The following is an 11,635-nucleotide window of genomic DNA, read 5'->3' as shown; positions in this document are numbered from 1 at the left end:
ATAAGCACATTTATGTATGAATGAAAATATATAAATAATATGTTTTATATGTATATAAAATATATATATGGCTAAACTAGTAACTGTCTTCAGTTCAGCTGTGGCTGACGAGGTGTATACTCACCAAAATATTTAAATTGCGCCAAGTATTTTGTAGTAAATATTCCTATTTTCTTCACGCGGTATATTTTATGTTCTTTCTACTCATTCGTACTATTTACATAGATATAAAATCACAGTTCCGACTATCAGTTATGTCATTGCAGACCTTCAGTGGTTAAATATCACACTTAGATTAACTAAAATTGTAATGCCTGAGTTAATGTGCGTGGTTCAATTATATAAGGTGTGTGTGTGCGCGCGCGTACACAGCTCTGTGCTGATATGAATACACAAACACACATGCACAATGGCGATGATGGTGATGATGATAATGATCATTATTTCATTTATTTGCCACCAGAGCGAAGGATGAGTGGGGTGGCAGTACAAAGACAGACGTAAAGTGTGGGGGTTTACATATAATGAAATGATAAAATAAATAAATAAACAAAAGAAAGAGAGTAAGTATACATGGTAAACAATGAAAAGGAAGAGAAATATACAGGTTATACAGAAGTTTTAAAAAGTGGGGGATGATAGAAGTGTAGTCCTCCTGGTACAGGATGACCTCTAGGAATAATCGAGGAACCCCACTGTCGGAGATCTCCCTGAACACCAAGGGCAAGTGCTCTCTCTAATTTCCTTTCTCCGACTCACAGGCCTACACTTAAAGAGGTACCATCCACTCTTAGCATTTTCGCAAGTTTCCACCCACTTTTCAATAAACTCAGTCGAGGACAGCACTTCCCACTCCATACACAGTTTCCTTTTGAAGTGAAACTTGAAGTCAATGAGACCTCTACCAAAGAGAAATGTATTTGTCCACGTGCCTTTCAGCCTCGTCCACCAGATCAAGAAGTAGAAGAATACTATGTGGAGTTAGCTAGGGCAGATATAGACTCCTATGTATGTAATAGTGAAGAAAGTTTATTAAAAGTTGCTAGAGTCACAGCAAGACACAGGGAAACCAAAAACCCAAGCGAACTTAAATATCAGCAAAAAAGAACAGAAATTATCTGACTGACAGGAGAAGGCGTTGCATGGTTGTTATGCATGTGCCTGGTGTACCCTTATCAGACGGGTAGTCATGATGTGTATATTGGACTTCGTATATTTGTACCCCAGTGTCACTTTGATGGCATGCGCTGCTCACTCACTCAATGTACATTGTTTTGTCTTTGTATAAAAGATGGGCTACAACATTTATTCTGCTCAATACCACAGGGGTGGGGGAGCATCATAACCGTGTAGTGAGAAGAATTCTTTGGGGTTTAGATAATTCATCTCTGAAAACATGGGTGTTTCGTTCAGCATCCTTAAAGAAACCTTATTCAGTGAACTTTTGAATGGGATAGGCTACTCGACGTGAAGAAAATTTTAACTGAGCCCTACCTGCAAGATCATGCGCTGTTTATCTTAATATGAGAATACCATGTCGCGCACATATTGTTTTGATGCATGTGCCCGGGTAGTCATGATGGGTATATTGGGCTTCGCATATTTTACCACAGTGTCCCTTCCATGGCATGCACTGCTCTCTCACTCAATAATAATAGTAATAATAATAATATTAATAATAATTGTAGTAACGCTGTGCGCATGCGTAGTCTCACGCATGCGTGGAATTAAACACCCAAGCTTTCCCGCTTTGATCGATCTCTTTCTTGCTGACCAGCGATTGAGCAAGGACGTGTCTAGTTGTCTCTCCATCTTTCGAACTCACGCTAGACAGCTCACATCAATATACCAACGTCCCAACAACCATGTTCTGACACACCGAAGACGTCTCAACAAACAAGATTAAAGATGTATATTTTCCACTATGAATAAATATTGTTTGTGTTGATAGTCTGGAGTTCAGCGTTACCGTTCATAATTCTTAATTTAATATAGGAAAGTCAGGTGTACATCTAATGATGTATAACCCACTTTCCTATAAAGTGGTGACCCCGACGTGATTCAGACACGCAGCCCGCTGAGCTACAATAACAACTATTTCTATATAACTGATAACCAACCTATAAAGTGGTGACCCCGACTAAGAAACAAACGCGGCCATGAATTCTGGACTACCAACCTATAACTGGTGACCCCGACTAAAGAACAAATGCGGCCATGGAGACTGAACTACCAAGCAACGATGACCACCAACATCTCCAACCATAGTCAACACGACTTACTATGTACACCGAACTAAACCACCGCGGCAAATCTCTCTTCGATTCTGTTAGGTGACTTAGCTTCACCACGATAATAAACAGACAAAAATTACAGCCTGCGATACTTCCAATTGTGTACTCAAGAACTTGGTATAAAACTCTCACGTGTACTGACTTTCTATCTGCTGTAATATCTCACATACATATAGACGGCCTGTCTTTTATTATGTTCTTATATGTCGCATTCACACTCTCACATACACATACATCTTTTATGCCACACTAAATATCTCTTGTTATTCATTTTATACAGTTGTGTTATCATCTTCTATCGTCTCCCTTTTACTGGCCATATGTTATCGTAGTATAACATATCATGTATATCATCTTTGATGTATTATTTTGTGTTCGACCGTGTGACACGTTTAAATAAAGGGAGTCCTCTGTTTTCCATTCGTCACATGCGAACAATTTCATCTTGGGTTAAAAAACTTTTCTTCAAGGTTTTCGCTAATGCTCGTACAGAGATTTGTCTGTCGACCGTCTGTAAAAGCGCACCTCTTCAAACACCATCATCACCAAGCAACCTTTTCGCCACCAGCTTCGTTCAACCAAGATTACCACCGCGACGACAACAACTACTACTACCAACTACAAGCATTCCTCCGACGTCGCCAACAGTTTCAACTGGACATCATTACCACCGTCAACACCATTGCCACCACACATACAGAACAGCTATATTACAGTTCCTGCGCCGACGTTTTCACCACCAATGTACTGTCTACCACAATGTCGTGCGCCAACAACCCCACCACCAGGGACACACCAATATAAACACACTCGGTTTTATCTTCACTGTGGAGTGGAATTTATCCACTCACGCACAACAGTCAGAGCTAGCCGACTTGGATATTTAATACCAGGTAACAGGTCTCAACTAGCATCCGACGCTCAACTATAGCTCTGCTCACTGACCACGACTTCCTGCGTATTAACATTCCAAATTTCCTTGTGTAACTTTTATAGAATATTCCGTACCAGGTAACAAGTCACAACTAGCATCCGACGCTCAACTACAGCTCTGCTCACTGACCACAACTTCCTGCGTATGGACATACTATAATCTTGTGTAACTCTTATACGAACTGGATTTTTTCTCTACAGACACTTTTAATATGTTCTGTGTTTTCACTCACACACACACTTGTGCACTCACAGATTTTCTTTCATTTGTACATTGCATGCATGTTCTCACGAGTGCACATTCATTTCTTTCATTTTTCTTTGTGTGTTTGTGCTACACCTTGTGGGTGGTTTTCAGTGGCAATCCTGCCTCAAGCGTTCCAACAGAATTATATTATCGTGCGTTCCGCACTGGCAAGGGAGCCCTGTAGTAACGCTGTGCGCATGCGTAGTCTCACGCATGCGTGGAATTAAACATCCAAGCTTTCCCGCTTTGATCGATCTTTTTCTTGCTGGCCAGCGATTGAGCAAGGACGTGTCTAGCTGTCTCTCCATCTTTCGAACTCACGCTAGACAGCTCACATCAATATACCAACGTCCCAACAACCATGCTCACACACACAGAAGACGTCTCAACAAACAAGATTAAAGATGTATATTTTCCACCATGAATAAATATTGTTTGTGTTGATAGTCTGGAGTTCAGCGTTACCGTTCATAATTCTTAATTTAATATAGGAAAGTCAGGTGTACATCTAATGATGTATAACCCACTTTCCTATATAATAATCCTTTCTACTATAGGCATAAGGCCTGAAAGTTTGGGGAGGGATATAGTCGATTAGAGCGACTCCAGTACGCAACTGTTACTTAGCTTATCGATCCCGAAAGGATGAAATGTAAAGGCAACCTCGGTGGAATTTGAACTCAGAACTTAGCGACGGGCAAAATACCGCTGGCAGTAGGGGGTGCATAAAAGCTGAGGAGGCAATGGGGTAAAAGTAAACTTCAAAATATGTGGATAATATGCAGCTTAAGCCAATCAAAGACCGCCCCTCCCCCACAGATCCAGTAGTAGTAGTAAATGTTATTGTTCATGTAACCTATTGTTGTTGAAAAGGAATTTATCCTGTGACATGGTGAGTAACAAGAGCTGGAAGTCATGTCTGTTGAACTATAAATGTGTGTAGATATTTTCGTTTCTTCTTTTCTTTAGTTCGAATACATAGGCATAGCCAGGATTTCAACCAGAGATAGGTGGGGTTGCCATGATGAAAATGAATCCATCTGTAGCTGTCTAACTTGCGAAACACACACATACACACATACATTTAAAAGTGTGGACCTTATTCTATGGGTCTTTTTACAGAACCGCTAAGTTACCTGGTGGGACACAAATCTTAGGAAAGCCCTAGATAAACACTCCGTATCTGTAATACTGTACTGTAGGCATGTAGATGATATCAATATTCTAGTAAAGACAATTCTACGACGTCATGCCGAAAAAGACGAGAGAAATACAACGGAGAGTATCCAACACATAGCTAACTCCATCCACCAGAGTATCGATATAGACTACCTCACTAGGCACCCTAACAATAGACTCCCTGTCTTCGATACCGAAATTTGGTTAGAGACTACAAACAACAACTCTTCCACTCCTATTATACGAAAACCCATAGTTTTCAACTATGTTATTCACAAGAACTCAGTTTTGTCACACAGTGTAAAGATTTGCATAGTAATTACGAGTTTAGTTAGGATAATGAATAAAGGTTCTCTGTTATACGAACCCTATGAAATAGAGACATGCACAGGACTTCATGCACCGCATACAGTTCTCTGACTACAACTAGAATGGATAGGGTTAGAGTGCGCAGGGTCTAGGAAGAAGTTAGATAATATATATAAGGACACCGGTGGAACTAGATACTGGGGCAAGTAATAGAACAGAATATAGAGAATTTGTGACAAAGCAAACGGAATAAACACGTGGTACGAGATAGGTAAATTTCAAGAGGTGACGTTTGTAGAGGCTACGCCGCATGGTGAGCTATCTTGCAGGTTCAGGAAGACTCTGAAGAACACTAAACCCAACATCTAGATCGTAGAGAAACCAGAGAGATCCATCAGATCACAATTATGTAAGACATATCCCACTCAATAAAGCCACATATACTGGTAGGAACTGCGTTATATGTACCTTTAACCCCAGTGTTAACTGTAAGACTAGGAATGTGGTCTACAGCATAAAGTGCGTTGAGGGGGATTGCAAGAACCGGAATACAGCATACTTTGAGGAGACTTCATGAAGTTTAGAGAAGAAACTAAATAGACACTGGCGGGAGTATAATGATGGGAGACAATCGTCTATACTCTATCAGCATGTCAACGATCCAACACGACGGTGTAGCGGGAATATTCAGCAATCGCCCGATATCACGAATCGCTAGAATATTGCCCACGTGATCAACAAAATCTGACCAATCACGACTTCGCGTCGAATAGGCTCTATGGTGATGTCAGGGTTACCATCTTACAGCGGTAATGTCGATTAAATGACACACTATGATTTAATGAGTATGACAGAAAGAGAGGTCACCATTTTGTACGTAACAACAAGAAAATAGAAATTCGCGAGACGTTTGTAGTAAGTCATAACATATTTATTACTGGAGGTAATGTGTTAACATATAAGGTTAATTGAAGGAAAGCTTATAACTTTACATGAATATATTCTGTATGCAATGACGTGTCTCCAAGTCAGTGAAGCGAACGTACGCGCGAGCTGGTGTATAAATGCAGCGCCTAACCCAATACATGTCGAAGAATCAACAGGCATTGAATGGCGCGAATTTAGAAATTCCTTCCTTTATATAAGGGATGAATCGGAAGTCCCCGACTTCCATGTAAACCAGAAACTTCCAGAATGTCCAAGAATTTTCTTGAAGCTCGAGGGAGATTACTCTCGTTAAATCCCTTTTCCGTTTTGCTTCCTAACGTGACTGCCAAGGTTCACTACAGCTCTAACAATGATTTTTTTTTTTTGTCTTTTGGCGTGCTTCATTCCGAGACTATCGAGCAGTATAAAGTTAGTACGTCGTAAATACTAAACAGAGAGCTTTGGCATAGAGCAGAGAAAGCATTGACAGACACTGTAGGAGTTAACCCACCAGAAAGCGGACAGCAGCTGATAGCACAAAGGCAATGAACAGTCAGAGGACGAACGACATGGGTAAAGCAATTAACTCCAGTTTATCTTATAGGAAAGTGGATTATACATCATTAGATGTATACCTGACTTTCCTATATAAAATTAAGAATATAACGGAACGCTGAACTCCAGACTATCAACTTAAACAACATTTATTCAGGTGGTAAATATATACATCTTTAGCTCTTGTTTGTTGTTACAGCTTCTGCGTGTGTGAGCATGGTTGTTGGGACGTTGGTATGTAGATGTAAGCGAGCTGTCGAGCGTAAGTTCGAAAGATGAAGAGAGACAGCTAAACACGTCCATGCTCAATCGCTGGCCAGCAAGAAAGAGAGGGAATAGAAGCGGGAACGCTTGGTTGTTGAATTCCACGCATGCGTGAGACTACGCATGCGCACGGCGTTACTACAATCTGCTACTACAGCTACAGAGAAAACAAAAACTCTTTCGACGTTTTGTCGTTCGACAACTATTATTTCTTGTGGACGAAAAGAATAAATCGTTGTTTATCAAAATCTCAACAGATTCCAGTGTTTCTTTCCGTACAACAGGTGACCCCAGCGGCATGCTGAACCGAATTAGCATCGACATCTTGTCTAAACACCCGAGAGATCGGTCTTTTCGATTGATATACGAATCTGTTCTCATAAATGAGACTCTACCAATACTGTATAGAGAATATACTGCGGAGGTAGTAGAACAACAACGCCACTGTTACAATCAACGCAATACATCTACAACGATGCATCTGTGTTGGTGAATAGGTGGGCAGGAAATCTATACGAATAGACTCATGTAAATATGTACAACTCCTCCAATACACAACCATACATATCCACACGCCCACGTGCACGCACATAGGTATAGGTAGGCACAGGTAAGGTAGGACTAGAATGACAGCAGGTTACAAGGAAGTCCATACACAAAAATGCGTGTAATCTGGAACAATTCCAATATACAACCATATGCATCCACGCGCACGCGCGGACGGGTACGTACACACACACGCAAGTGTAAACACACACACACTTACAGAGGAGCACAATACCATAACCACACGCATACATACATATGTACAAATAGACACACAGACAGGCGCATGCGCACACACGCGTACACATGAACACACATGCAAACATATACACACGCTTTCCTATTTAATAAACCGTCGCATAGCACGCACACGCAGGTACGCACATACCCATATTGGAATGCGCTCATATAAGCAAATACTCACACATTCACACAAATATAGTTTATTATTTTATTGGCCCTAGGGCGACAAGCCGACAGAATCATTGGCGCGCTGAACGAAAATGCTTAGCGATATTTCACCCGTCGCTACGTTCTGAGTTCAAATTCCGCCGAGGTCGACTTTGCCGTTCATCCTTTCGAGGTCGATAAAATGAGTACCAGTTGACATCTCTCCCTTCCCCAAGCAGCCCTTGTAGCAAAAAATTGAAACTACAAATAAATAAATGTCACAAAGAAGTGAATAACCGATTAAGAGTATTTTGTCAGCTCAAAAACCAGATCTTCCAAGCAAGATGCTCAGCTCTTGATAAAATGTACAGAGGTGCTCTAGTTGTGTCACTTTCGTTTTTTTTTTATAATCAATGTGTCGAAAACTGTTTACTAACGCGTTCGTTTTTGAGACAAGTTGTGATGTGAGAGATACTTTGTTGCTGTTTCTAGCTGATCAAGCGACCACATGAAACTTTTGATCGTTGGTTTAACGGTGTCTGAAATATTGGCCCAAAGTCAGCCAACTGATTGATGGTCAACTCCGCGAAGTATTTAATATAAACTTTAATAAATTCTTCTAAGCAATCTTGGTAGTATAAGGTTGCTTAAGAAAATTGAGTAAACTTGCAAACAATTCTGTGACTTGTTAACTCTACTCAAACCAACTTCTGTGGCTAACATCGACTAAAATATTTAAATTTACATTGCTGTCATAGCTTAATTCGAGCTTAGCCATGTCTTTTGTGAAGGTACACAGAATAGCAGAACATCATAAGCTGCGCTAAACATTTCTTTAAAAATTACGTTCTATTGTAGAAAGTTGTTAATAAACTGTCAAAATACTTTTCAAAACCCACCGTTGCTGATATACACAAAATACTTTTCAAAACCCACGTTAACTGACATACGCATTTTGAGTAATTACAAGCAAAGTTATAAGCCGATGTTTGTATAAGTAATTTTATGATTTTTTAAAAGGTAGTTTAGCAGATTCGAAACCAAATCGCTGGATAGCCGTGCAGACATCACTGTGAGATTGTTGTCGTTTTATGTGATCAATCGGCTGATTAACCGACTAATTAGTGTCAAGCCATCACGTGATTCTACTTCCAAGATTCTACTTTCTAATGAGTCCTATAAAAAGATGGGGGTTCAGTGGTAACTTCAGAATGTAAGGCAGCTACGCCAGAAAGTCAAGGTAGTCTCTCTAACGTCTTCATTCTTATTTCATTCATTAGCTGTGCAGACAGAGGTTACAGATTTTGCCGCCATGAATTTAGCGCGATTATTTTCCCAGTTGTGATGGGCTACTCACAAATTGATACGTACCAACTATTTCGTCATAGATCCCAGTAGTAGACAGTTACACCCCCAGTGTGTAACTGTCGCTTTTATTTTTCATCTGAAGACCAACACCTTGTTGGCTACCAGCACCCATCTATCTGGAAACTTATAAGAACGATTCTGATTGTAGTTGATCTTACAACCTGTTTTGTATACATGCATCCTTGGAAGCAAATCTTTTTTCCTTTATTACTCGCTATGACTTCCATGATGGGGTTGTGGTAGAGCCATTAGATAAATGGCAACCCGAGTTACTGATTTCGTATTTATTTTGTTAAGGAGTCATTGGAACAGCTTGATGTACGTTCCAAAGTTCATCAAGCTGTCCCAATATACGTTCCAAAGTTCTGGAGGAAATCTTGCTTATTGTGCCATTTTTACCTGTGCTACTTTTACCTAAATTCAGATATATACATATGTATACATGTATGTGTATAAATGTATGTGTATAAATACAAATGTTACGTGTGTTTTAGCGCGAAGTACAATGTTTGAATAGTATGATAGGAGATTTATCATGAAAGCTTTCCTGGAATGAGTTTCCGTTTTATTTTCACAGGTGTTATTTTGCACACGGAATCTTTGTATTATATTCTTTGAAACTTCAGTTTGAATAAATGTAATGAATGTAGTAATCCTATTGTGTGATGTCGCATATACATGCGTACAAACACACGCAAGATTAAACACACACCCAAATGATTTATACATTGCATTTGTGTACATAGTTGTATAATTGGGCACATATGTGTTTGTAGCTGCGGGTATATTTGCATGTATGTACTTAGTTATCAGAATAACAATTACAGTTCATAATCCTGGTTACACTGTGTGTATGTGTATGCGTGTGTTTGTGTATTATCATCATCACCATCATCATCATTTTATATATATATATATATATATATATATATATATAACAAGGGATTGGTTTTACGCCTCACCACGCATTGCAAGAAATGGACCCTAAAGCCCCTATTACCACCTTAAAATCTCCGGGAATAACACAGTATATTGTAGGTGAGCATTAAAAAAGGAAATTACTAAAAGTTATAAAATAACTAAAACAGAAATTGTATTAAGAACTACCAACTTAATATCCAGAAAGATAATGGAGAATTACAAATCGGGTGACAGAACCGAACCTTTCGTTCCTAAAGGACCTAGATTTATTTAAAGGACCACAAAGACAATTTTTATGGAAACCCTAAAGTAAGATCGATTTACCCAGGGAAATTTGACTTGAGTAGACTAAGTAAGGATATTTTAGATACGTATACACCGGTTCTTAAAAAAAATTTGGCTTAGTACCAACGAAGTAATAAATTGGTATAATGGCATTAAATACAAAAGTAGAAATAAATTTGTACATATTGATACTGATAGTTATTACTCTTCTATTAACCAAGTAGTTTTAAACAAGGCCTTTTGTTTGCGAGATCTCGAATCTAAATATGGAAGAAATTAACGTCATTTTAACTGCCAGAAGAACGATTATAAAGTTTGAAAACCAGCATTGGATTAAGAAAGATAGTTGTGACGGCTTTGATATTGCTATGGACTCCGCCGATTCTTCCCAAGTAACAGATATAGTAGATGTTTATATTTTATTTATAGGAATGATGCCGTTTTTACCATTAGAAACTTATCTAGTAGAAAATTAGAACTGTACAACAAGAAATTTTATAGATTTTTAAAATGTTTTGGACTCTCCAATTGAGAATGAACATGAGTCAGTTAACTTCCTAGATGTGAACTTAAACCTCATTACTGGCAACTATGAACCACTCCACAAGCCTAACTCCAATCTTAAATATATAAATATTGGAAGTAATCATATAATTACTAGAGATTGTAATTGGGTGACTTATAATAAATTTCTTAAGTGCTTAAATACTTTACTGGACGTTTTGATCTATCATAAGTTATAATATAAATCAAGAATAATGTTTTTGCTTTCTAGTATAGTAATCGTATCGAAATATCGTTTAAGCTCACTAACGGCTACTTTTGTTTTTCAACACATTACATACTCACAAATGCATTAAATAAATTTGCATATACATATACATAAGTAACGGCTTTTTAAATACATTGGATGCAAAAACGCACATATCTGGATTTACCAACACATTGGAATGTAGCTTCTTTCTATCAAATTCTTCTCCTAACGAACTGTCCAATTAGCTATATTCGATAGGAAACTTTAATTTAATTTAAATTCTCAAATTGAATTAATTGGGTATGGAAACAATTGTAGGTGCTAAGAGTTTGTTTTTGCTTCTAATAAACTGATATCTATATCTCAATTTCTCCGTCTTCTTTTTTCCAGATCGGTTTTATTACCAAATATGATGAACATTATTTTTAGAATATCATTGGCAATACCATATAACATTGGAAGTAGAAACAGCTGTTAGATGGGATGCAGTCTATTTGTATTGAATTAAAAAATAATAATTGATGTCAGCCATTTGTTGTTGATCAATATTTCTCCATTTTCTGTTTACTTTATATATATATATACATATATATATTTGACATATGGACATATTGAACATATAATAATATACGATTATAGAAAAAAGAACAAATGCTATACTCA

General features: G+C 38.3%; 1 protein-coding gene across 1 annotated transcript in view; it reads right to left on the bottom strand.

Moving 5' to 3' along the window:
- LOC106876750 (uncharacterized) overlaps positions 1–397 on the bottom strand; it is a 1,932-nt gene extending 1,535 nt beyond the window's left edge. The window contains exon 1 of the mRNA XM_014925440.3: positions 1–397. This exon is cut by the window's left edge and continues 1,535 nt beyond it. The gene's annotated coding sequence lies outside the window, so the exon portion shown is untranslated.
- Positions 398–11,635: the final 11,238 nt, after the last annotated feature.

Source organism: Octopus bimaculoides, chromosome 4, assembly GCF_046866305.1.
Source record: "Octopus bimaculoides isolate indiv1 chromosome 4, ASM4686630v1, whole genome shotgun sequence".
NCBI lineage: Eukaryota > Metazoa > Mollusca > Cephalopoda > Octopoda > Octopodidae > Octopus > Octopus bimaculoides.
The sequence above is the reverse complement of the archived record's forward strand: the minus strand, read 5'-3'. Positions and strand labels throughout refer to the sequence as shown.